The following is a 24,199-nucleotide window of genomic DNA, read 5'->3' as shown; positions in this document are numbered from 1 at the left end:
AACTAAATTGAAAATGATGTCCATCAATAAGTCTCTGCTTAGGCAAGTCATTGACACACAACAAAGCAGACGATCCGCTGATCGCCTCGCTTTCTCTCAAACGTGTGTACAACTGGTCACCTGAAAGCAACACCGAGTCCAGATCTGTTGTCTGCCATGAGAAGACACTCTCTCTACTATGTTTTGCTAAACTTACCAACGCAATTGCCATGCACTGAACTCCTCCAAATGTAAACCTCTTATCCCCCTGGTGAAATGATCCCATTACAGTGTTACCAAGCCTGACAGAACTGCCTGCCTCAACATCAGTTGCAACATTCATGTCACCACTGCTGTCAAGATCACAACTGACAGAATGTGTGTCTACACTCTCTGTAAACCCAGTAGCACACTCCATGTCAGTATCAGTTTGGTACTGAACTGAAAGGCTATGAATACCCCACCACCCAGCGTTTAAAGACCTCTTTAGATCCCTAATGTGATACATCAGGTCTGCCATGCACGTGTTGAAAACGGCCACAGGCGTGCCATAAGTAGATGCAAACCCGGACGTGGCGTCACGTACGCCACAATCAACTACGACAAAAAACTTGCCGTGTTGAAGAACAGTAATAACTGCACCGTCGAGGTTCAAAAGACACATTTGATCTCTATTGAGTAGTTCTTCCATTTTTCGCGACAGCACAGTCTCACAGGTATTGTACTCAGGCTTGCCCACATCAACTGCCCAGCTAATGCCAAACACAGCACTCTGTTTTAGCACCGTGCACAGTTGTTCCTCTGCTCCACTACTTTCATGGCTTGCCGTTTCCAATTTCATACTTTCTACACGTATGCTATCAACCTCTGACCCCTTCCATGTGCATACAGGAGTAATCACATGTTTGATTGCAGCAACAACACTACGTGCAAGACCTGTGTTCGCATTAGACTGCCCATCTGCTTTGCAGAACACAGTCCCAGCCACAACAGCCGCTTGCCGTTTGTTTGCACAGATGCACTCATTAGGATTAGAACCAGTCTGACCTTTGATGTTTCTTTGTGTGCAGCCCTTAAGGTGGTCACTCTCTCTCACATCCACTTGCAGAGCCCTGGAAGGTGATGTTGGCGTTGAGGAGAGTTCCACAGCCTGGGGGATCGGCAGACAAAGAACATTTAAAAACATGTACTTGCTTAAAAACTGATTTCAGTGTAATTGAACTGCATTTTCAATAACATGTTATATTAGCTCATTTCAATACAAGTATGAAGAACACCCACCTCTGCATTCACAGCCACTGGCAGTGATGTTGCCGTTGAGGAGAGTTCCACAGCCTGGTCCTGGGGAATCGGCACCTTCATAAAGAGATCATAAAGAGAAAAAGAACATTTAAAAACATGTACTTGCTTAAAAACTGATTTCAGTGTAATCTAACTGCATTTTCACTAACATGTTCTGTTACATCATGTAATTTTGTAGCTGATTGTGTAGCCACTGTATAGCGTTAACATGGTAGCATATAATGGTCAAAGGAGACACGTGTTTAAAAAGTATGAAGAACACCCACCTCTGCATTCACATCCACTGGCAGTGATGTTGGCATTGAGGACAGTTCCACAGCCTGGTCCTGGGGGATCGGCACCTTATAAAGGGACAAAGAACATTTAAAAGCATGTACTTGCTTAAAAACTGATTTCAGTGTAATCTAACTGCATTTTCAATAACATGTTCTATTAGCTCATTTCAATATAAGTATGAACACCCACCTCTGCATTCACAGCCACCGTCTCTGATGGCTCCACAGGGATGTTTGCAACACTAGGCGTGTCCACCTACAAAATAATGCCACAGTTAACTTTCAGCACAGTGCAATGTACAAATGCAGAAATGTCTTTACTTGCATACACTGCATAAAATTCAATTTCACAACAGACAGATATGGTATACACAAAAACACACCTGCTGCTCTGTCACCGTCTTGCCTGAAACTGCCTTCTGGAGAAGTCCCATGCGTCGTTCCTAAATTGAGATAAACAAACATTTGTAAGCACAACTTGCAACATTTTGGTATGGAAATATAATCATTTCTGACTTTTAAAATGATATAGATAGACAGAGGACATGTAGTTGCAAGTTACCTTTCTGCATTGTGAAACAACTGGTGGGCATGCAGCTGGGGATGCAGCTGGACTTGGAAGATGCGATGGCACAACAGCATCCATGGCATCCAAGATGGCACTGCTGAACCTCCAGAGACGTACAGAACATTCTTTGACAACCTGAAATATACAGCAGAAGAAATATTATGGACACCTTGCTACACAAACCCTATCCATACTATTATAATCATAAATATTGCCGTGTTTTTCAGCAAATAAATGAAACTTCACAAACCTGCTGATGAACAAGCCTCCTCTTGGGTGCTTCGCAAGACTGTTCTGGTTTCCCCAAATGATGTCTCTGTAATGACAAAAGCATTCCTCATATTAAACACGTGTCTCTTTTGACCATTACATGCTAACGCTATACACGTGTCTGCACAATCAGCTACAAAATAACAGTCTGCAATCATTTACCTTATTGCCACATCCAGCAAATGTCCACTCAGAAGGGTCTGGGCGGCGTGGCACGTGGCGGACCTCTCCCTTCACGACCACCTTCGGCGAGATCCTGCGAGCAGGAGGCGATGTCTTTGGAGAAACATCTGGCTTCTTGGTAGAAACAGGATCCAGCACCTTCCTCAGCAGGTGGTCATGTGCAGCCGAAAAGAACGCCTTTGCCAAGATGGGCATCCCGTCAGAGTCACTCAAATGCACCTACAAAGCAATAACAGAGAAATGACTTAACACACACAACCTCCGAATCAATATAAATCTGCCATGAATTGATTGCTATAATCTATAAACAAAAATACATCACACTTCTGCACATGTCAACCTATTTTACTTACGCTGTCTTTGTACCACAGCTGGAGGTCGTTCATAGGAAACTGCTCAGCAACAGACCAGTACCGGACACCTTAACATGAGAAGAAAAAGCCAGAGTTACCAAAAAGGCCTAAATGATTTTCAACAGTCTTTTTTGACAGAAAACAAGATGTAGACAAAACAATTATGCAGTGCACAGATGTGATCTCTTTTCTGATATTTCTACCATTATGACTTTTTGGAAGACATGGCCTTGACATTGATGCCATTTACTAACAAAATATGATTGTAATGGAATATATGAATCGTGATTTATGCAAATCAAACAAACAAAATAAATTATAGAAAATCTAAATATCAACTCGTAAACATGTAACTATTCATAAGTGACATTTCATGAAACACACCTGCAGATACAGCCTTAATACGGTACTGATTTCGCAAGTGCTCCTGCACGTCCACCGGTACGTTGAGCCTTGGAGGAAAATCCACCACCACCACCTAAAAATAAACAACAGATGTTCATAAGTTATTTTATCCAAACACGATACCAAACATCACAACTTATACACAAACATCATTTCTAGTAGAAGATATATCTTACCTCATCCCATTTCTCGCAAACACTACCAAGGAGCAGGGCGAACTCTTCACCAGCCTCGATGACGGTTCTACTGGAAGTGAGGTTGTTGGATGGGGCCAAAACACAGACAACATCAGGTGTACGATCCAACGCAGCATTCCGCACCTCAGCCCGCAAGTCCTTCGCGGCGGCCCCGGGCGTAGACATCACACCATAAGAAAATGCTGCTGGCATCTCCACGAAACCATCTGCAATGCCTCGCAGATGTGAGTCGCCTACAAGAAGGACAAACTAAACACAAAATGGCATTTTTAGAATGACAAACAAATAATCATACAGAAATCCACACCGTTCTTGATGATTTGTCAACGCAAATATACCTTCTTGTCTGGAGAGTGCTCTATAAAGACCAACTTGTGTTGCTTCCCGGTCACGGTGGAAGTTGGCCATTTCTTCGCTGGATTGCGAAATCCCGTTCCATCAACTATTGAATAGACAAGGAAAACAAAATAAACACTATGAAACATAATACTACATAATACATTGAAACACAACAGTGCACATTCCAGACATGTAAAAATAAAATACAGCTTACACATAGAACAGCAATTATGAAAAGCAGTTGCCAACATACCAGAAGAAACGGAGGGTCTTTGAGGGTTCATTTCCAAGGGACGACGCATCTCTGCAATCTTCTTGGCTGCCTGAGATCGGCGGTAAGATCGTCCACGAGGCATCTGAAAGTATATTAGTTCATTGATAAGTCATGACATCACAAGATGTTGCTGTTCAGCATTACAAAATGCCACATGCTAGGAAAGCTTATTTCTAATACATCCATGATTATAACATCAATGGCCGTGCAGAGAGACAGACACAGAGACAGAGAGAGAGCTTTATTTTTAAGTACATAGGCTAATGTGTAGCCTACGCAAAAAAAGTCACCAGGAGCCATGCGCACGTGTGCCATGAGGCCTTCACTGACCTCTGTAAATGCAAGAACTAATCTTAGAAAACATCGTAGAACACTTTCCGTAATCACCACAACACCTAACATAACAGGTTAACATTATATGTCACTAAGTCCGTTACACTATTAAAACATCTTAGCTAACCAGACTGTTGTACAAATGTTACTTCATAACAAAGTTCTCGTGAAACTGCCGACACATAACGCACCACTGCTACAGACTGGACGCAAAGTTACGTAACACCACAGAACTGAAACTTACCTTGGCAGAGAAAGAAAGTCGTTTGGAGATCAACCTTCGTAGAGTCCTTTCGGGTCTTGAAGATGTGATCCAGTGGTCTTCTGATAACAGAACAGTGAGCCTTCTAGTTGAAACTAAAAAGCGCTTCCTGCGTAGCACGCGAAGCATTTTATCCTAAAAAATAAGTGGGCGTATCAATGACGTCAATGACCGTAGCGTTATTCTGCCAATGACTTCTTGGTGATATCCACAAGGGGCGTTACTACACTCTTGTCACAGGTCTGACCAAAACGTTTGTCCCACGCAGATTTGAGCAGTTGTAGTCGACATACACAGAAATAAGTTTTGGTTTCAAAACGGAGTTGTAACACAAACACGATCTCAGGGTGTTTCAGCATTGTTTGAGAAATTATCTCAGTCCTGAATACAACGCCTGAAAACAAATATCACGTGACTCTTCATGCATCCTGCCCAGACGTAAACAGGAAGTACAATGGCAGTTAAAACTGGAATACGCATGCGCATGGAATACACGAGGCTTCTGCTGACGACAAACTCTCTGTAAGTACTTGTAACAACTTTATTCCATTATTGCAAACCGAAATATTATTACCATACCATTAATATCATGTTATGATCATCATGTCAGGTCAGCATCGTTCCGTTACGTGTTTCTTCAGTTGTATTGTTCCGTTGTATCACGTCACGTATCGTCATTAATGCATGTAGTTCATAGGTAGGTTCATTCATGTCCGAATTTGTTGTGTTTTTGCGGACGAAATCATGTAAACACGAACGTGCATTTAAATATGATTTAACGTTTACTGCTGTACGTCGCTGAATATAATGAAGGCTGACCAGCGGCCCGTTAACGTGAGATATAACGTTACTCTGGACGTTACTTTACGGACACTTAAGCCAGTGGACCTGTTCACAGCAGCAGAGGATCTGGATGAAGACAGAGCTGGAATCCACGGGTCTCTGGCCAGGCTCCTTTCCTGTGCGCAACCTCATGAAGATGGTGTCATTGTGGCGTCTCCCTCCCCAGCCAGAATGAATCCACAGCATCTCTGATCTACACTGGCTGCACCAACTCATCTGAAGGTTTCACAAGTAGATGGTAAATACATCCAACATTTAAACACATCTGTCATATTCACTGTGCTCATATCTGTTATAAACCATTGATTATGTTTTGTGATCCTTCTCTCCTTACAGCCGCCGCTGTAACTGTAAGGAGACCAGTGCCTGTTCCTCAGGAGCTCACGTGTCTGCTGCCAGAAGGAGCGGGTCGTCCAGCAACAGAGGCGACTGTCACAGTCCCTGGTGTGTGTTATTTGACCTGTATTTGCATCTTAAAAATATACTTCATGTAGTGTTCATCAAAACTCAGGCAGGTGTCCTTTCTCTAAACACTGACCTGATGCATCAAGTGGATATGTTTTGCTGAACATAATATTATGCATTGGTCCTCTACATCCCCTAGTCTAATGAGCAGACTTATAAACGCACTGTTACAACTCCTTCATAGTGTCATATTGCTTTTCGGAGAATTATGATGATAAGTTCATAGTAGATGCAAAAGTATACTGATGTACAATATATTATGTTGAACATTGTTGCTCCTGAATGGATCACAGCCAACCCAATTATGCTTTTGAGTACTTTATACACCACTGTGAGTAAGTAAGATTTGAATGCAGGAATTTTACTTAAAGAGTATTTACACCATGTGGTCGTATTAATACATATTTGTTTACTGAAGTACAAGATGTGTAGACCTTCTTCATCACTGTTAAAAAAATGTGGGAACAGAAAGAGGTTTTTCACCAAAAACGTTCTGCCATCAACCGACAACCATGGGACCATGACTTCTTATCCCACATGAAGCATGACTTGAACCGTTCTGTCTCATGTTTAGGTGTTCTGCTTGTTGTCCTCGTGACTATGAATTGATACCAGTCATGATGAGGGTACGTATCACTCTTCGTTTTCTTATTTGGATAAAAATAAACAATATGTATGTATGAAACTGCTGTGTTACTAACACCTGAATGCATGTGTTTGAAGTGTGCCATGTTGCTTCACCTGCCTAGGTTACATAACAATGACACACACTGAATATTAACCCATTGAAAGACAAACACACGTGTATGAATGAAGTATATTCTTTATATATTAATGTGAGAAACAGTCTGTCATTGGATACGGCTGAGATAGGTGACGTAGCAACAGAGCAACAGAGGCGACTGTCACAGTCCCTGGTGTGTGTTATTTGACCTGTATTTGCATCTTAAAAATATACTTCATGTAGTATTCATCAAAACTGCAGCACTCCAGTGTCCAGCTTGCTGAGTTTCACAGACTACAGTGTAGCTGTCATGTTACATCCTTGCTTCATCCTACTGTCAATAATAATGACAACATGTTTAATATTCTCTGTAGTGTCAGAGGCCCCCCTGATTTCTCCTGAGACGTCTGCAGAGCCCGCTCAACTGTCACCAGCACAGAGAGATCAAAGTTAGTATTAGAAGGTTTTTCATGTCAAAAGATTAAATCAAGACGCAACCAGAATCGTACTAATTTGCTCCGTTTATTCTTGTCTGACTAGGTGAGCCATCACCCAGGACGTTAGCTGTCCCCACCCGTCCTCCTCCACAGCTCCCTGGCTACGAGCATGAAGTCAGCCAGTGGACCTGTTCACAGCAGCAGAGGATCTGGATGAAGACAGAGCTGGAATCCACGGGTCTCTGGCCAGGCTCCTTTCCTGTGCGCAACCTCATGAAAATGGTGTCATTGTGGCGTCTCCCTCCCCAGCCAGAATGAATCGACAGCATCTCTGATCTTCCTCCTCCAAAGTACTTTCAGCGGACATTCTCGGCCGCGCAGGCCGGAGTCCCGCCGGCACCCCGACGTGCATGCACCCCGACGTGCATATTGCGAGGGCCCGCTCATCGCTGCTCGCAGCTTTAATTCTTATTATTAGGGCCCGAGCACCGACGTAGTCGGAGCGGAGGACCTATTGAAACCGCTATGTTTATTATTATTATTCTTATTATTTTATGTGTTTCGTCGCAAAAAGGAGGTGCTTGGGATATTGGGAAGTTTGTGAAATTTGGCACGCAAGCCAGAATTTGCGAAAATTGCAGTCTGATTGGGGTGTCCAGCTGCGGTATGAAATATTGGCTCGCTAGCGCCCCCTATTGAGTAGCCCCGACATCAGGTTTCACCCAGCTGTATGAAAGTTGGTAGGTATGTGGAACGTGATGAGACGCACAAAAAATCCTCTTGGACGTTTTCTCTAAACCAAACAGGAAGTCGGCCATTTTTACTTTTATGACGTTTTTTGACCGTTTCAAGGCGTCATACTTTAACGAACTCCTCCCAGAGATTTGACCCGATTGACTTCAGATTCGGCTAGTCTGCTCTTGAGACCTTGGCAATGAAAAGTTACTCAAAGATCAAAAAGTTATCGAACTATGTGGCCGTGGCGTGGCGTCAAAGAAACACCATTCGCCACGAAACAGGAAGTTGTTGTAACTCGGCCGTACATTGTCGAATCTGCTCAAAATCTCTCATATGTCATAACATCCTGACCCGGAACACATCTATATGATCATTTAGAATCATAGTGATAGCGCCACCTAGTGGCAACCGGAAGTTGTACGCTGCGTACTTTGACATCCTGCTCCTCACAGATTAATCAGATCCCTCTCAAATGTTGTCAAACAAGCCTTAAGACCTTGATAATGCTTCGTTGTGAAGATTGTAAGAAGTTACTGAAGGGCGGCGACGTGGCGGCTCGGCGAATTTCGATCCTTCGCCATGAACGAATAAACTGATGTAACTCGACTCCACATCATCAGATCTTTGCCAGATTTCACGTGTTTGATTAGACTCCAGGCCTGAAGACATATCCAGGCCAATTTTGAATCATAGTCATAGCGCCACCTACTGGTAACAGGAAGTTAAAGTCTTTATACTTTGGCTTGTTTCTCTTAGTAGGTAAATCAAATCAATATCAAATTTCTTCCACACAAATACAAGAAGTTCATAATGCCAGATCATGAAGCTTTTGATGTTTCGTCGAACGCCGTTGCCGTGGCGATGCAGTCTTCGCCGTTAACAACGAAGGTCATTTTGACAGGCTAAAAATGCTCGAAACATAAGCAAACTTGGCATACACATTTAAAGCCCAAAATGTAGTTGTATAATATGATTTTATTGGTTCAGAGTGGCAAATCGGCTCAATAGCGCCCCCTACAAAATTTCAACGAAGCAGCCATCGCAGTACGTTTCACCTAGATGTATGAAATTTGGTAGGAACATGTATCACATATGGACTTAAATAAAAGTATATTGGGGCCATGCTCTGAACCTGCATGCAGTGTCTGACGGTCACGGAACTAAATGACAGCATCAACCAGAGTCCTCACGCCGTCCGACGGTCGCGGACGTTCTCGGCCGCGCAGGCCGGAGTCCTGCCGGCACCCCGACGTGCATGCACCCCGACGTGCATATTGCGAGGGCCCGCTCATCGCTGCTCGCAGCTTTAATTATTTTATGTGTTTCGTCGCAAAAAGGAGGTGCTTGGGATATTGGGAATGTTGTGAAATTTGGCAGGCAAGCCAGAATTTGCGAAAATTGCAGTCTGATTGTGGTGTCCAGCTGTGGTATGAAATATTGGCTCGCTAGCGCCCCCTATTGAGTAGCCCCAACATCAGGTTTCACCCAGCTGTATGAAAGTTGGTAGGTATGTGGAACGTGATGAGACGCACAAAACATCCTCTTGGAAGTTTTCTCTAAACCAAACAGGAAGTCGGCCATTTTTGCATTTATGACGTTTTTTGACCGTTTCAAGGCGTCATACTTTAACGAACTCCTCCCAGAGATTTGACCCGATTGACTTCAGATTCGGCTAGTCTGCTCTTGAGACCTTGGCAGTGAAAAGTTACTCAAAGATCAAAAAGTTATCGAACTATGTGGCCGTGGCGTGGCGTCAAAGAAACACCATTCGCCACGAAACAGGAAGTTGTTGTAACTCGGCCGTACATTGTCGAATCTGCTCCAAATCTCTCATATGTCATAACATCCTGACCCGGAACACATCTGTATGATAATTTAGAATCATAGTGATAGCGCCACCTAGTGGCAACCGGAAGTTGTACGCTGCGTACTTTGACATCCTGCTCCTCACAGATTCATCAGATCCCTCTCAAATCGTGTCAAACAAGCCTTAAGACCTTGATAATGCTTCATTGTGAAGATTGTAAGAAGTTACTGAAGGGCGGCGACGTGGCGGCTCGGCGAATTTCGATCCTTCGCCATGAACGAATAAACTGATGTAACTCGACTCCACATCATTAGATCTTTACCAGATTTCACGTGTTTGATTAGACTCCAGGCCTGAAGACATCTGCAGGCCAATTTTGAATCATAGTCATAGCGCCACCTACTGGTAACAGGAAGTTATAGTCTTTATACTTTGGCTTGTTTCTCTTAGTAGGTAAATCAAATCAATATCAAATTTGTTCCACACAAATACAAGAAGTTCATAATGCCAGATCATGAAGCTTTTGATGTTTCGTCGAATGCCGTTGCCGTGGCGATGCAGTCTTCGCCGTTAACAACGAAGGTCATTTTGAGAGGCTAAAAATGCTCGAAACATAAGCAAACTTGGCAAGTAGATTACAAGGCCGAAATGTAGTTATAGAATATGATTTTATTGGTTCAGAGTGGCAAATCGGCTTAATAGCGCCCCCTACAAAATTTCAACGAAGCAGCCCTCGCAGTACGTTTGACCTAGATGTATGAAATGTGGTAGGAACATGTATCGCATATGGACTTCAATAAAAGTCTCTTGGGGCTTTGCTCTAAACCCAACCGGAAGTCAGCCATTTTGCATTTTTTATGAATTTCTCATGTCGTTTTTGTCATTTCCAGGCGCTGCACTTTAACGAACTCCTCCTAGGGAATTCATCAGATCAACTTCAAATTTTGTCGGTACAGTCTAAAGACCTTTGTGATGAAAAGTTACTCAAAGCTTGTTGTTTCGTGAAAAGCTGTTGCCGTGGCGACGCAATTTCGATCCTTCGCCATAAACGAATAAACTGATGTAACTCGACTCCACATCATCAGATCTTTACCAGATTTCACGTGTTTGATTAGACTCCAGGCCTGAAGACATATGCAGGCCAATTTTGAATCATAGTCATAGCGCCACCTACTGGTAACAGGAAGTTAAAGTCTTGATACTTTGGCTTGTTTCTCTTAGTAGGTAAATCAAATCAATATCAAATTTGTTCCACACAAATAGTTCATAATGCCAGATCATGAAGCTTTTGATGTTTCGTCGAACGCCGTTGCCGTGGCGATGCAGTCTTCGCCGTTAACAACGAAGGTCATTTTGAGAGGCTACAAATGCTCGAAACATAAGCAAACTTGGCATACACATTTAAAGCCCAAAATGTAGTTGTATAATATGATTTTATTGGTTCAGAGTGGCAAATCGGCTCAATAGCGCCCCCTACAAAATTTCAACCAAGCAGCCCTCGCAGTACGTTTCACCTAGATGTATGAAATTTGGTAGGAACATGTATCACATATGGACTTCAGTAAAAGTCTCTTGGGGCCATGCTCTGAACCTGCATGCAGTGTCTGACGGTCACGGAACTGAATGACAGCATCAACCAGAGTCCTCGCGCCGTCCGACGGTCGCGGACGTTCTCGGCCGCGCAGGCCGGAGTCCCGCCGCCACCCCGACGTGCATGCACCCCGACGTGCATATTGCGAGGGCCCGCCCATCGCTGCTCGCAGCTTTAATTAGGGCCCGAGCACCGACGTAGTCGGAGCGGAGGACCTATTGAATTTCGAATGTTTATTAGGGCCCGAGCACCGACGTAGTCGGAGCGGAGGACCTATTGAATTTCGAATGTTTATTAGGGCCCGAGCACCGACGTAGTCGGAGCGGAGGACCTATTGAAACCGCTATGTTTATTATTATTATTATTATTCTTATTATTTTATGTGTTTCGTCGCAAAAAGGAGGTGCTTGGGATATTGGGAAGTTTGTGAAATTTGGCACGCAAGCCAGAATTTGCGAAAATTGCAGTCTGATTGGGGTGTCCAGCTGCGGTATGAAATATTGGCTCGCTAGCGCCCCCTATTGAGTAGCCCCGACATCAGGTTTCACCCAGCTGTATGAAAGTTGGTAGGTATGTGGAACGTGATGAGACGCACAAAAACTCCTCTTGGACGTTTTCTCTAAACCAAACAGGAAGTCGGCCATTTTTACTTTTATGACGTTTTTTGACCGTTTCAAGGCGTCATACTTTAACGAACTCCTCCCAGAGATTTGATCCGATTGACTTCAGATTCGGCTAGTCTGCTCTTGAGACCTTGGCAGTGAAAAGTTACTCAAAGATCAAAAAGTTATCGAACTATGTGGCCGTGGCGTGGCGTCAAAGAAACACCATTCGCCACGAAACAGGAAGTTGTTGTAACTCGGCCGTACATTGTCGAATCTGCTCAAAGTCTCTCATATGTCATAACATCCTGACCCGGAACACATCTATATGATAATTTTGAATCAAACTGATAGCGCCACCTAGTGGCAACCGGAAGTTGTACGCTGCGTACTTTGACATCCTGCTCCTAACAGATTAATCAGATCCCTCTCAAATGTTGTCATACAAGCCTTAAGACCTTGATAATGCTTCATTGTGAAAATTGTAAGATGTTACTGAAGGGCGGCGACGTGGCGGCTCGGCGAATTTCGATCCTTCGCCATGAACGAATAAACTGATGTATCTCGACTCCACATCATCAGATCTTTACCAGATTTCACATGCTTGATTAGACTCCAGGCCTGAAGACATCTGCAGGCCAATTTCGAATCATAGTCATAGCGCCACCTACTGGTAACAGGAAGTTAAAGTCTTTATACTTTGGCTTGTTTCTCTTAGTAGGTAAATCAAATCAATATCAAATTTGTTCCACACAAATACAAGAAGTTCATAATGCCAGATCATGAAGCTTTTGATGTTTCGTCGAACGCCGTTGCCGTGGCGATGCAGTCTTCGCCGTGAACAACGAAGGTCATTTTGAGAGGCTAAAAATGCTCGAAACATAAGCAAACTTGGCAAGTAGATTCCAAGGCCGAAATGTAGTTATAGAATATGATTTTATTGGTTCAGAGTGGCAAATCGGCTCAATAGCGCCCCCTACAAAATTTCGACGAAGCAGCCCTCGCAGTACGTTTGACCTAGATGTATGAAATGTGGTAGGAACATGTATCGCATATGGACTTCAATAAAAGTCTCTTGGGGCTATGCTCTAAACCCAACCGGAAGTCAGCCATTTTGCATTTTTTATGAATTTCTCATGTCGTTTTTGTCATTTCCAGGCGCTGCACTTTAACGAACTCCTCCTAGGGAATTCATCAGATCAACTTCAAATTTGGTCGGTACAGTCTAAAGACCTTTGTGATGAAAAGTTACTCAAAGCTTGTTGTTTCGTGAAAAGCCGTTGCCGTGGCGACGCATTCATCGCCGTTAACAACGAAGGTCATTTTGAGAGGCTAAAAATGCTCGAAACATAGCCAAACTTGGCAAGTAGATTACAAGGCCGAAATGTAGTTATGGAATATGATTTTATTGGTTCAGAGTGGCAAATCGGCTCAATAGCGCCCCCTACACAATTTCAACGAAGCAGCCCTCGCAGTACGTTTCATCTAGATGTATGAAATTTGGTTAGGAAAATGTATCACATATGGACTTCAATAAAAGTCTCTTGGGGCTATGCTCTAAACCCAACCGGAAGTCAGCTACTTTGCATTTCTTATGAATTTCTAGTGTCGTTTTTGTCATTTCCAGGCGCTGGACTTTAACGAACTCCTCCTAGGGAATTAATCAGATCAACTTCAAATTTGGTCGGTACAGTCTAAAGACCTTTGTGACGAAAAATTACTCAAAGCTTGTTGTTTCGTGAAAAGCTGTTGCCGTGGCGACGCATTCTTCACCATGAAATATTAAGGTGTTTTGAGGGGCTAAAAATGCTCAAAACATAAGCATACTTGCCAAGCCCGAAATGTAGTTATAGAATATGATTTTATTGGTTCAGAGTGGCAAATCGGCTCAATAGCGCCCCCTACAAAATTTCAATGAAGCAGCCCTCGCAGTACGTTTCACCTAGCTGTATGAAATTTGGTAGGTATGTGGAACGTGATGAGACGCACAAAAAAAATCCTCTTGGAAGTTTTCTCTAAACCAAACAGGAAGTCGGACATTCTTACTTTTATGACGTTTTTTGAGTGTTTCAAGGCATCCTACTTTAACGAACTCCTCCCAGAGATTTGACCCGATTGACTTCAGATTCAGCGAGTCTGCTCTTGAGACCTTGGCAGTTAAACGTTACTCAAAGATGAAAAAGTTATCGAACTATGTGGCCGTGGCGTGGCGTCAAAAAAACACCATTTGCCGCGAAACAGGAAGTTGTTGTAACTCGGCTGTACATTGTCTAATCTGCTCCAAAGTTCTCATATGTCATAACATCCTGACCCGGAACACATCTATATGATAATTTTGAATCATAGTGATAGCGCCACCTAGTGGCAACCGGAAGTTGTACGCTGCATACTTTGACATCCTGCTCCTCACAGATTAATCAGATCCCTCTCAAATGTTGTCAAACAAGCCTTAAGACCTTGATAATGCTTCATTGTGAAGATTGTAAGAAGTTACTGAAGGGTGGCGCCGTGGCGGCTCAACGAATTTCGATCCTTCGCCATGAACAAATAAACTGATGTAACTCGACTCCACATCATCAGATCTTTACCAGATTTCACGTGTTTGATTAGACTCCAGGCCTGAAGACATCTGCAGGCCAATTTTGAATCATAGTCACAGGGTTTGTGGGCACACCATGAGAAAAGGACTTCTCTGATCTAAATATGTGCAAACTAAGATGCTTGGAGAGCAGAAATTAGATTAAAGTGGTTGTCAAGCCACTGTCAGTGGGCATCAGTATAAATGATCTGTCCAGAGCTTCTTCGTGAGAATCAGGTTGAACGTTATAATGAATGCTTCACACTACAATCTAAAGTTACATAACAGCTTAAAATGAAAACAGTGTTAAATTGAAGTGTTCAAGTAAAAGTAAATGGCACCGTTTTGTTAACTTTCATGTAAGTCCAAACACAATCAGCAGGACACTGCAGGGAGTTGAACCCCATCCCAGTAAACTGGGAGTACCACTTACCAGTGCCTTTTGCTTTTTGGTCTAGACAGAAGGTCAAGCAAAACCTACATTAACAACAGCATATGAGTGGCAATATTTAATATTACAGAATTCTTGTGAATCACTTGGATTTCAAATGCTCATAAGTAATCGCATTTTTGATTAAGTGCTTAAAGAGCAAAGTACATGTTAATGTGTTATATTTTAAATGCTATGCAGCATAGATTCGGTTTTATAAATGAGCTTAATGTTTAATTTAACTCAGTTATAGTCATGGTTTAAATGTTCAAGAACATACTGTATCTGTTTCAAAATGCTGTTTTAATGCAGGAAAAGAAACCAGAGATTATATATGAATTTTATTTATATAGCGTTTTTCACAGACAAAAATATCACAAAGTGCTTAACAGAGCAGACATTTAAAAGCATAAAAACAACAATGTCAATAAAGTATATACACAGAGAAAAGTAAAAACGGCCCAAACACTGAACTTATTGAAAGGCTTGATCTAAATATGTGCAAACTAAGATGCTTGGAGAGCAGAAATTAGATGAAAGTGGTTGTCAAGCCACTGTCAGTGGGCATTAGTATAAATGATCTGTCCAGAGCTTCTTCGTGAGAATCAGGTTGAACGTTATAATGAATGAGTCACACTACAATCTAAAGTTACAGAAGAGCTTAAAATGAAAACAGTTTTAAATTAAAGTGTTTAAGTAAAAGTATATGGCACTACTGTTTTGTTAACTTTCATGTAAGTCCAAATACAATCAGCAGGACACTGCAGGGAGTTGAACCCCATCCCAGTAAACTGAGAGTACCACTTACCAGTGCCTTTTGCTTTTTGGTCTAGACAGAAGGTCAAGCAAAACCTACATTAACAACAGCATATGAGTGGCAATATTTAATATTACAGAATTCTTGTGAATCACTTGGATTTCAAATGCTCATAAGTAATCGCATTTTTGATTAAGTGCTTAAAGAGCAAAGTACATGTTAATGTGTTATATTTTAAATGCTATGCAGCATAGAGTTGGTTTTATAAATGAGCTTAATGTTTAATTTAACTCAGTTATAGTCATGGTTTAAATCTTCAAGAACATACTGTATCCGTTTCAAAATGCTGTTTTAATGCAGGAAAAGAAACCAGAGAATATATATATATATATATATATATATATATATATATATATATATATATATATATATATATATATATATATAGATATAGTGATTTTCACAGACAATAATATCACAAAGTGCTTAACAGAGCAGACATCTAAAAGCATAAAAAACAACAATGTCAATAAAGTATATACACAGAGAAAAGTAAAAATATAAAAAATAAAAATGTAAAACATATTTTAAGAGCAGGTCTAGGACATGGGTTTACTTTGTACACAAACGCCAGCCTAAACAGGTGGGTTTTGAGCTGGTTTTTAAATGTAGTCACAGTATCTGCGAGGCAGATACAGACAGAATGAACATCATAACAGAGTTATAACGCATTCAATGCATATGACAGAACCATGGCAGGTCCAGGGTCCAGATATAACCACGATCCTTTGAAACCTGTGAGGCGAGAAAGCACAAAGACTCCGGGGAAGAAGCAAAGTCAGTAATGTGCGTTCATGGTATCGGTAATAGAGTGAATAATATGAATAATAAAAATGATATCAGCAGTGGGAGTCAACAGGGCCATGGTGGGAGGAAGGACCAGGGTCCACATAAAACCACGATCCATGGAACCTGTGAGGCGAAAAAGCACAAAGACTCCGGGGAAGAAGCAAAGTCAGTAATGTGCATGAATGAGACATGAATTCATACAGAATGCGAGAGAGAAGAGAAGCTCAGTGTATCCTAGGAAGTCCCCCAGTAGTCTAAGCCTATAGCAGCTTATTTAGGGGCTGGTCCAAGGCAAACCTGAGCCAGCCCAAACTATAAACCTGAGCCAGCCCCAACTATAAACACTATCACAAAGGAAAGTCTTAAGCCTACTTTTAAATATGGTGAGTGTGTCTGAAACAGTTAGAATGTATTCATTTTTTCTTAGTGAGCAGCTTTATGTGAAAAAGAGCATACAATTGCATCGTGATCACTGAAATATGCTGGCAGTACTATAGTTTGTGTATCATACTGTGTTGTTTTAATGTACACATGGTCAATTAATGTGCCTTTCCCAGTAGTGGGCTGAGAGACAACTTGAATGTACCCTTTATCTGTCATAAAATCATAAATGATTGAGGATTTCAAAATGTTGTCATTGAAATCTCCCATTACAGCAATTGTATCACTAAGTGGATCCAAGGACTCAAGTAGATTGTTTAAATGTGCTTTAAACAATGGCATGGGATATGATGGCGGGCGATAGATGACTGCTATCAATATGTTGTAAGTAACACAGTTGTATACCAGACATTCTAAATTGACATGTGGTAGATTAATAATGTTGTATGTCAACTTGTCTGCACTATACATGCCAACACCGCCATGATGCTGGTTTTGCAAGGCAATCAATGACGGATTGTCACTAGTATATGATGCACTTCGAGGACAGCTATCAAAATGAAAACCATCAATGTTGATTGCCTGTGTAGAGGGAGCAGCAGGTAGCCATGTTTCTGTAACAGCAATACAGTGAAGGTTCAAACGTTGTGTAAATACTGTTAAATCTGCCACATGGCGAGGCAAGCTTTGCACGTTCATCAAAAACACATTAAAAGCACGATCAGGTAATTTCTGCTGTGTCATATTGTCAGTTAAATATGGTTCCATGCGTTGAAGTGCATGTTGAATATTTTCCTTACAATAAATAGCTTTCTCCTCGAAATCTTGAATTACTAACCCTGACAGATTTCTCACACGACTCAGTGCCACATATGCTTGTCCAGCGGCAAAGATTTTCTTCAGGGAAACCACAGCTTTATCAACTGTAATACCCTGTACCTTATGCACTGTACACGCCCAAGCCAGTTTTAGTGGAAATTGTCGTCGCAATCCTCCATTACTACTGACCTTATCTTCTTCAGGTTTGATACCTGTGGAAGTCGTGGATTGTGTTGAGAATGATGCACTTTGTTTTCTGCACTGTGCGCCAACTAGTTTATCATCAAATTCAACATAGATCATTTGAGGAAAAGTGCTGTTACTTGAAGTTATTATATCAGTTATGGTGCCACATACACCGTTAACAAGACCATCCATAACATCAACATTCTTTGTAAGCATTACTCGAGCATTTTTCCCCAAAAGCAGTTTTTCAGTTAAACATGTATGATATACTTTAGCATGATGTTTTCTTTTCAACTGTCGTTTGCCGGTTTTTTTATTATTTTCATAATCCTGGGCATTTATTTCAATATAATCTGGACAGAATTTGAATAACTGTTTCACATTGTGCTCATTCACTTGCATATTTGTCGGGAAAATGTGTAAATCTTGGGAATCCTCACCTGTTTCACATTGTTTTAGGACCGTAAGGTCCCCTGGTGACATTGGGCTGTCTTTTGATCGTGTTCTTAAGCGGTTTAATAGCTGTGCAAAAGCTTGATCTTTTTGCCTCACAATTGTTTTTAACTCCACAATTTTGAAATTGTTGGACCATAAGTTATCAGATGCAAAATCAATACAAAGTGGTTTCCCTTTCACAGGAGGCAGTTGGAAGAAATCACCAACAGCTATTACACAAACTTTTCCAAATGTGGAGAAGTCTCCAGTTTGTTTGATTTGACGCAGTCGACCATGAACGTATGTGAGTAGTTTGTTGTCAACCATGGAAATCTCATCTATAATTACTATCTGCAGAGAACGATATTTTACTCGTAATGTGTTCAGTTTCTCCTCCCCTAAAGGTGTGTATGGTAACTGAATATTAGTTCCAATGCTAAATGTACTGTGAATGGTTGCTGCATGTAAATTGTATGCAGCAATCCCAGTTGGAGCAGTTAACAATACACAAATGTCATCAGGATGTTCACAGGTTGGTGACAGTAAGCGTGTTGCTTCGTATTGGATAGCCTTGATTACATGACTTTTGCCTGTTCCTGCGCCCCCTGTAATGAAAACGGTAAGCGGTGGTGGATTCTCTCCCTTGACTTTCTTTAAACACCAGTTCCTTACATCATTAAATATTGCCATTTGTAGTTCATTCAATGATCGAATCAATGCTAAACCTTCTTCTCTACTCAGTGTGTTGTTTTTTTCTAGACGTGCACCTGCTTGTTGACTCATTGATAGATCTGGAATATGTTCTGGTTCTTCTTCGGCTACCTGTTCCTGCTCTTTCATTTCTTCCTCACATTCTAAGCGCTCAAGCTCTTGTTCGGGGCACATCTGACACCAGGCATCCTCTAAGATACCTTCATTTTCAATCGTGGCTTGGACTCTATCTAACACATCAGCATCAATTTCAAAGGCACTGCTATTCCTCTCAACAATTGTTTTCACAGAAAGTTTGGAGCCATCAGTATATTTGATGTTACCAGTCATATAAAACTGTTCAAATGTTTCAAATGTTGTGGGTTTTAGCTGGGCGTCAACTCGATGTGGTACAAATAACTGAAGTCTACTCTGATAAAACTGTTCTGGAGACTTTGTTTCAGAAAAATGCGCAAAACGTATAACTGCAGCTGGTGATCGTGTTCTTTTGGCTATGTATCCTAAGTTGTTGCTCAAACCAATTTTTGTTTGAGAGTTTTCGTTTTTATATACCGGTCTATATTCTGATGCAAATGTTGCCAAACACATGTTATTAAAGGTGTCATCTTTTGGCCGATTCTTATATCGGTCACCTATACCAGGCATCCACATATCTTCTGATGTCAGCTCTTGGTGTTGCGCCTTTTCCTTCAACACATTTAATGGCAAACTCATTTTAACCACATTATCACCTGTTGGGACAAACACAACTTTTCTGGAACATTCTTTAAGATGCAAATTCATAACTCTATAGGCTGCCTCTTGAGCACAAACATCTCTATTATACAAGTATACACGGCCTAATTTAGTCAATGCTTCTTTAGCATCAACATTCCCTTGTGTGGAGGCTTCTTTTTGCGCATTTCCCAACAATAGTCCAACTTCTCGTTCAGATTTAGAAATGTATGAAATAATATACACAAGGCATGCGTATGGATCACAAACATATTGTAAGTCCAAATTTGCATTCCAACATTTTAAGAGCGACTTATTATATTGATTGATCCATATCTCATCAACTGCCCTCTTCAGCACAACATGTGTATTTTTCCCCATACATTTGTAGGCAGCTTCAAAAGTATCCTGATTCAAACCTAGACTGTCAAACAATTTATTCACATCATCATGTTTCACTGACTCATCTGAGAGAGCAGTTTTTAATTTTGACATCAACTCTTTCGCATCAACCCTTTTGACACACTGACACTGTGTCAAGTCATTTGCATTCATTTCATCACAGTTGCATGCTGTTGAGCCATCATCTTTAGGTGAAATGCGAGATATGAACGTGCGATTAGAAGGTGGTCTTGGAAAAGCAAATCGACAAGCAGTATTCTTTTTTCGACACGTTTTGGAATGTCTTTTGGAATGCTGCTGCACAGATGTTACAATGTCTAACAAGACTTCATCATCTGATGGTAATCCACATGTGATATACTTGTCAATAAACTGAATCACCTCTTCATCTGTGTTTTTATCTATTTGAGGCGCATTCTCGATCCAGAATAAACAATGCACATGTGGTGAACCACGTTGTTGAAATTCAACACGATAAAAATAGTCTGTCATCTTTCCTATTGGATGTAATGGAGACCTAAGTACTTCCTTCAAATAGATATGCCAGCGATAATCAAACATCCGTGCTGCAGTAACAGGATTACAACGCAAGAGCTCACACTTGTCAGCCCACTGTAAATCTTCTGCAGTTTGCGTTCTACCCTGTTGTTTCAATAAACTAGAAATGAGATTTGGCCATCGCATATCTGCGGATGAAAATGAACCAAACCACGTTGGGAGACCTATTTGTCGAACACATGCCACCAAATCTTTTTGAGCTCCCTGCCAAAATGCTGGAGTACCACGAATAGGTCTAAGGAATCGATACCCTTCATCAAACTGCAATAGTTTTCTCAAAGAGTCCTGATCTTTAAACACATCATTCGATACTTTTTGTGAATTACAACCCCCTTTGCCCTTGCGTAAAGCTATGGATACACTTGATAAAACCTGATAGACTTCTGATACATACTGAGCATAAAAGATGTACTCACAACTTCGGGCAAACCTACCATCTGCATGGAATATTCTTGCGTTAAAATACTTAGCCAATGTCAATTTCGTTATCCTATCTTTATGATATGTATTATTTCCTTGTGGAAACAACACTGGGAAGCATTTTGCTTCGTTTGAGGGATCTGTAAGCAATTTTACAGGATTATTGCCTTCAGCTGGAGCAATATTTAAGATATTATCCAAATATTGATCTAGCATTTCTTGACCAATATCAATTGGCATAAGACAAGTGTCGGAATGAATACCATACCGTTGTCCATCATAGAGCTCATCGTCATTACCATCTGCAGTGTCACCAGTTTCTGTATTTGAAGCACTCTCTTTATCTTCTACATCAGCATTTTCTTCCCTACAAAATGCATTCAGCCACTCCTCGTTAAATTTTACATCTTTATAATGAATGTTACTTTTTCTCAAAAAAAGCAAGGCTTGTCTTACATGCATGGTATCAACAAATTTATACTCATAATGTCCTTTATATGTTAGCTTACGTTTCAATTTGACACGTAACAGCGATCCATCATCTGAGTGAGGAAGCAAGTTAGTGGTTTGAACTACATTGGCTGGAACACATGTTACTGGTCCATGTACACCATTTTGTCCACCTTTGGGTAATGCCAAGACTTTCATAAATGGAATCTGAAGTGCTATTAGATGTTGTTCTAAATTGTTTAGACAAGCTAATTCTGTGGGAATTGGATCTATTGTCAAATTGTTAACATTACATTGAGCTGGTACTTCACCTTTTTTAAGTTTAGAATGGCAAGTGAAGCATATCCACGGGTGTCCCATAGCGGTCTCCAAAAGTTGGCAAGATGGTGCACAGTGATCATTACATTTGTGAACAAAATCATAGCTGATGCATTTGTCTGCATTAAGCAATATTTTTTTGTTCTTTCTATAATCATCTCTCTTACAATGCAAAACCTGACGTTCAAACAGTAATCTATGGCAAACACTACACACAAAATCTGGGCCATTTCTAACATGGGATGTAAACTGCTCCATCACAAAGTCAAAGTCCTTCGACTTCTCTTTTTTCTTTTGCCTCTTCAATGCAATACCTTTCATGACACTTTCCTTGAATTTAGGATTGTGATGGTATTTCTCTTTACTGCTCGTTTTAACCGTTTCACGGTGCAAATCATCTACTTTGTACTTAGTCGTACTCAATAGTTTCATTTTCTCTTTATGCAAATCATCTACTTTGTACTTAGTCGTACTCAATAGTTTCATTTTCTCTTTATGCAAATCATCTACTTTGTACTTAGTCGTACTCAATAGTTTCATTTTCTCTTTATGCAAATCATCTACTTTGTACTTAGTCGTACTCAATAGTTTCATTTTCTCTTTATGCAAATCATCTACTTTGTACTTAGTCGTACTCAATAGTTTCTTTTTCTCTTTATGAAAGTCATCTACTTTGTACTTAGTCTTACTCAATAGTTTCATTTTATCTTGATGACGAGTATCCAGTTTGTATTTACGCTTACTTTGTTGTTTAATGTCTTCCATGTGCATCATATATTTTTTCTTGGAAACACTTTTAGTACTTTGTTGATACAATGCATTAGCCTCATAATACATTTTCACAAGGAAACTGTTTTTCTTCTTTAAATACTTTGACGGAGATAAACTACATGGCTGTTCTTCAACATTCTCCTTTACATGTGAGACTGCAGATGCATCTTGAGGTTTTCTTCTACACATGTACGGTGTGTCTGGTACAATCTTTTCTTGACAAACATTCAAGCAATTATGGTCAGGATGAACAATATGATCAGAATCAACAACAGTTGTACAGCAGGTGTCATTCTGCAATGTTTCCAATGGACTACACGGTTTTGTCTTCTGTGATCTAGTTCTGTACCCTTTGTCAAATGAAATATTGTTTTTGCATAAGCCATAACACGATTGCAGTCCAGGTCGATGAACACAAACTACATTTTCATAATGATTGCCAGCAAGATTTTCTAAATATATGCAATGTTTGGAGAAAAGGTTGCTGGTGCAACTATATTTTAGCCACCTTCCATCAAGAAATGTAAATATGTTTACTCCTAATTTATCTGCTGCTGCTTGTATTTCAACTTCCGTAGCCCAGGTCTTAACTTTTCGCATTTGAGTAATAGTTAAGTACTGTGACACTGAATGATACACGTTCCTCAAATTATTCACATAGTGGGCAGCATTCATTTCCAACTGTCTAACAATAGCTCGTCGAACTGTGAGATGATTCTTTTGTGTTCCACTTACAGCTTGAGAGACAGCTCGAAAGAAACAATTACCATCAGCCAATATGCTTTCATTTTTGCATGGGACTCCTAATAGACCAACACGTGTAGGTTCCGCTGTGTGTGTTTTTTCATGTTGTATTCTTAAGCGTGTGCACAAAGCTTGTGACACACGTTCACAAATTGGTGTAAAGTCCAGATTGTTATTTTCAACTTCAGTAACAAATTCAACATCCGAGTTAACTTCGGAAACATGTGTTTTATCTAAATCAATCTCAGCAGCAATATTCTCATCAGACGTTGTACCACTCGGTGTTACTTTTAAACGCTTGTTACGCTTGTTACTTCTACCAATGTTGATGTTCAGTTCATGTTCAAGTATCACCAAATCCAAATCCTGAGTTACAAATGTTTTAGAATCTTGACACAACACTGTTGGTTTTGCAACAAGACTACTCACCTGGGGAAGTTCTGGTACATGTGAAGAACCCAACCCAAGCTCATGAGTAGCTAAGCCTATGACAGAATCTATTTGCATCTCTGATGTACTTACGGGCAGACTGTTGGGTTTTGCAGGACTCTCAATGACACAAACACCACTTATTTCAAAAGGCTTTTGATGACCACCAAGCCCTTCAGACAGATGGCAAATGTGCTCGTATACATCGTCCATTGAAGCGAAATACAGAACAACACTCTTTCCCTCTCCATCAACCATGCCACTAGCATTGCGTGCATGCGAGTCAACCATTGCATACTG

Source organism: Melanostigma gelatinosum (assembly GCF_949748355.1).
Source record: "Melanostigma gelatinosum genome assembly, chromosome: 1".
NCBI classification, from domain to species: domain Eukaryota; kingdom Metazoa; phylum Chordata; class Actinopteri; order Perciformes; family Zoarcidae; genus Melanostigma; species Melanostigma gelatinosum.
Note: the sequence above shows the minus strand (reverse complement) of the source record.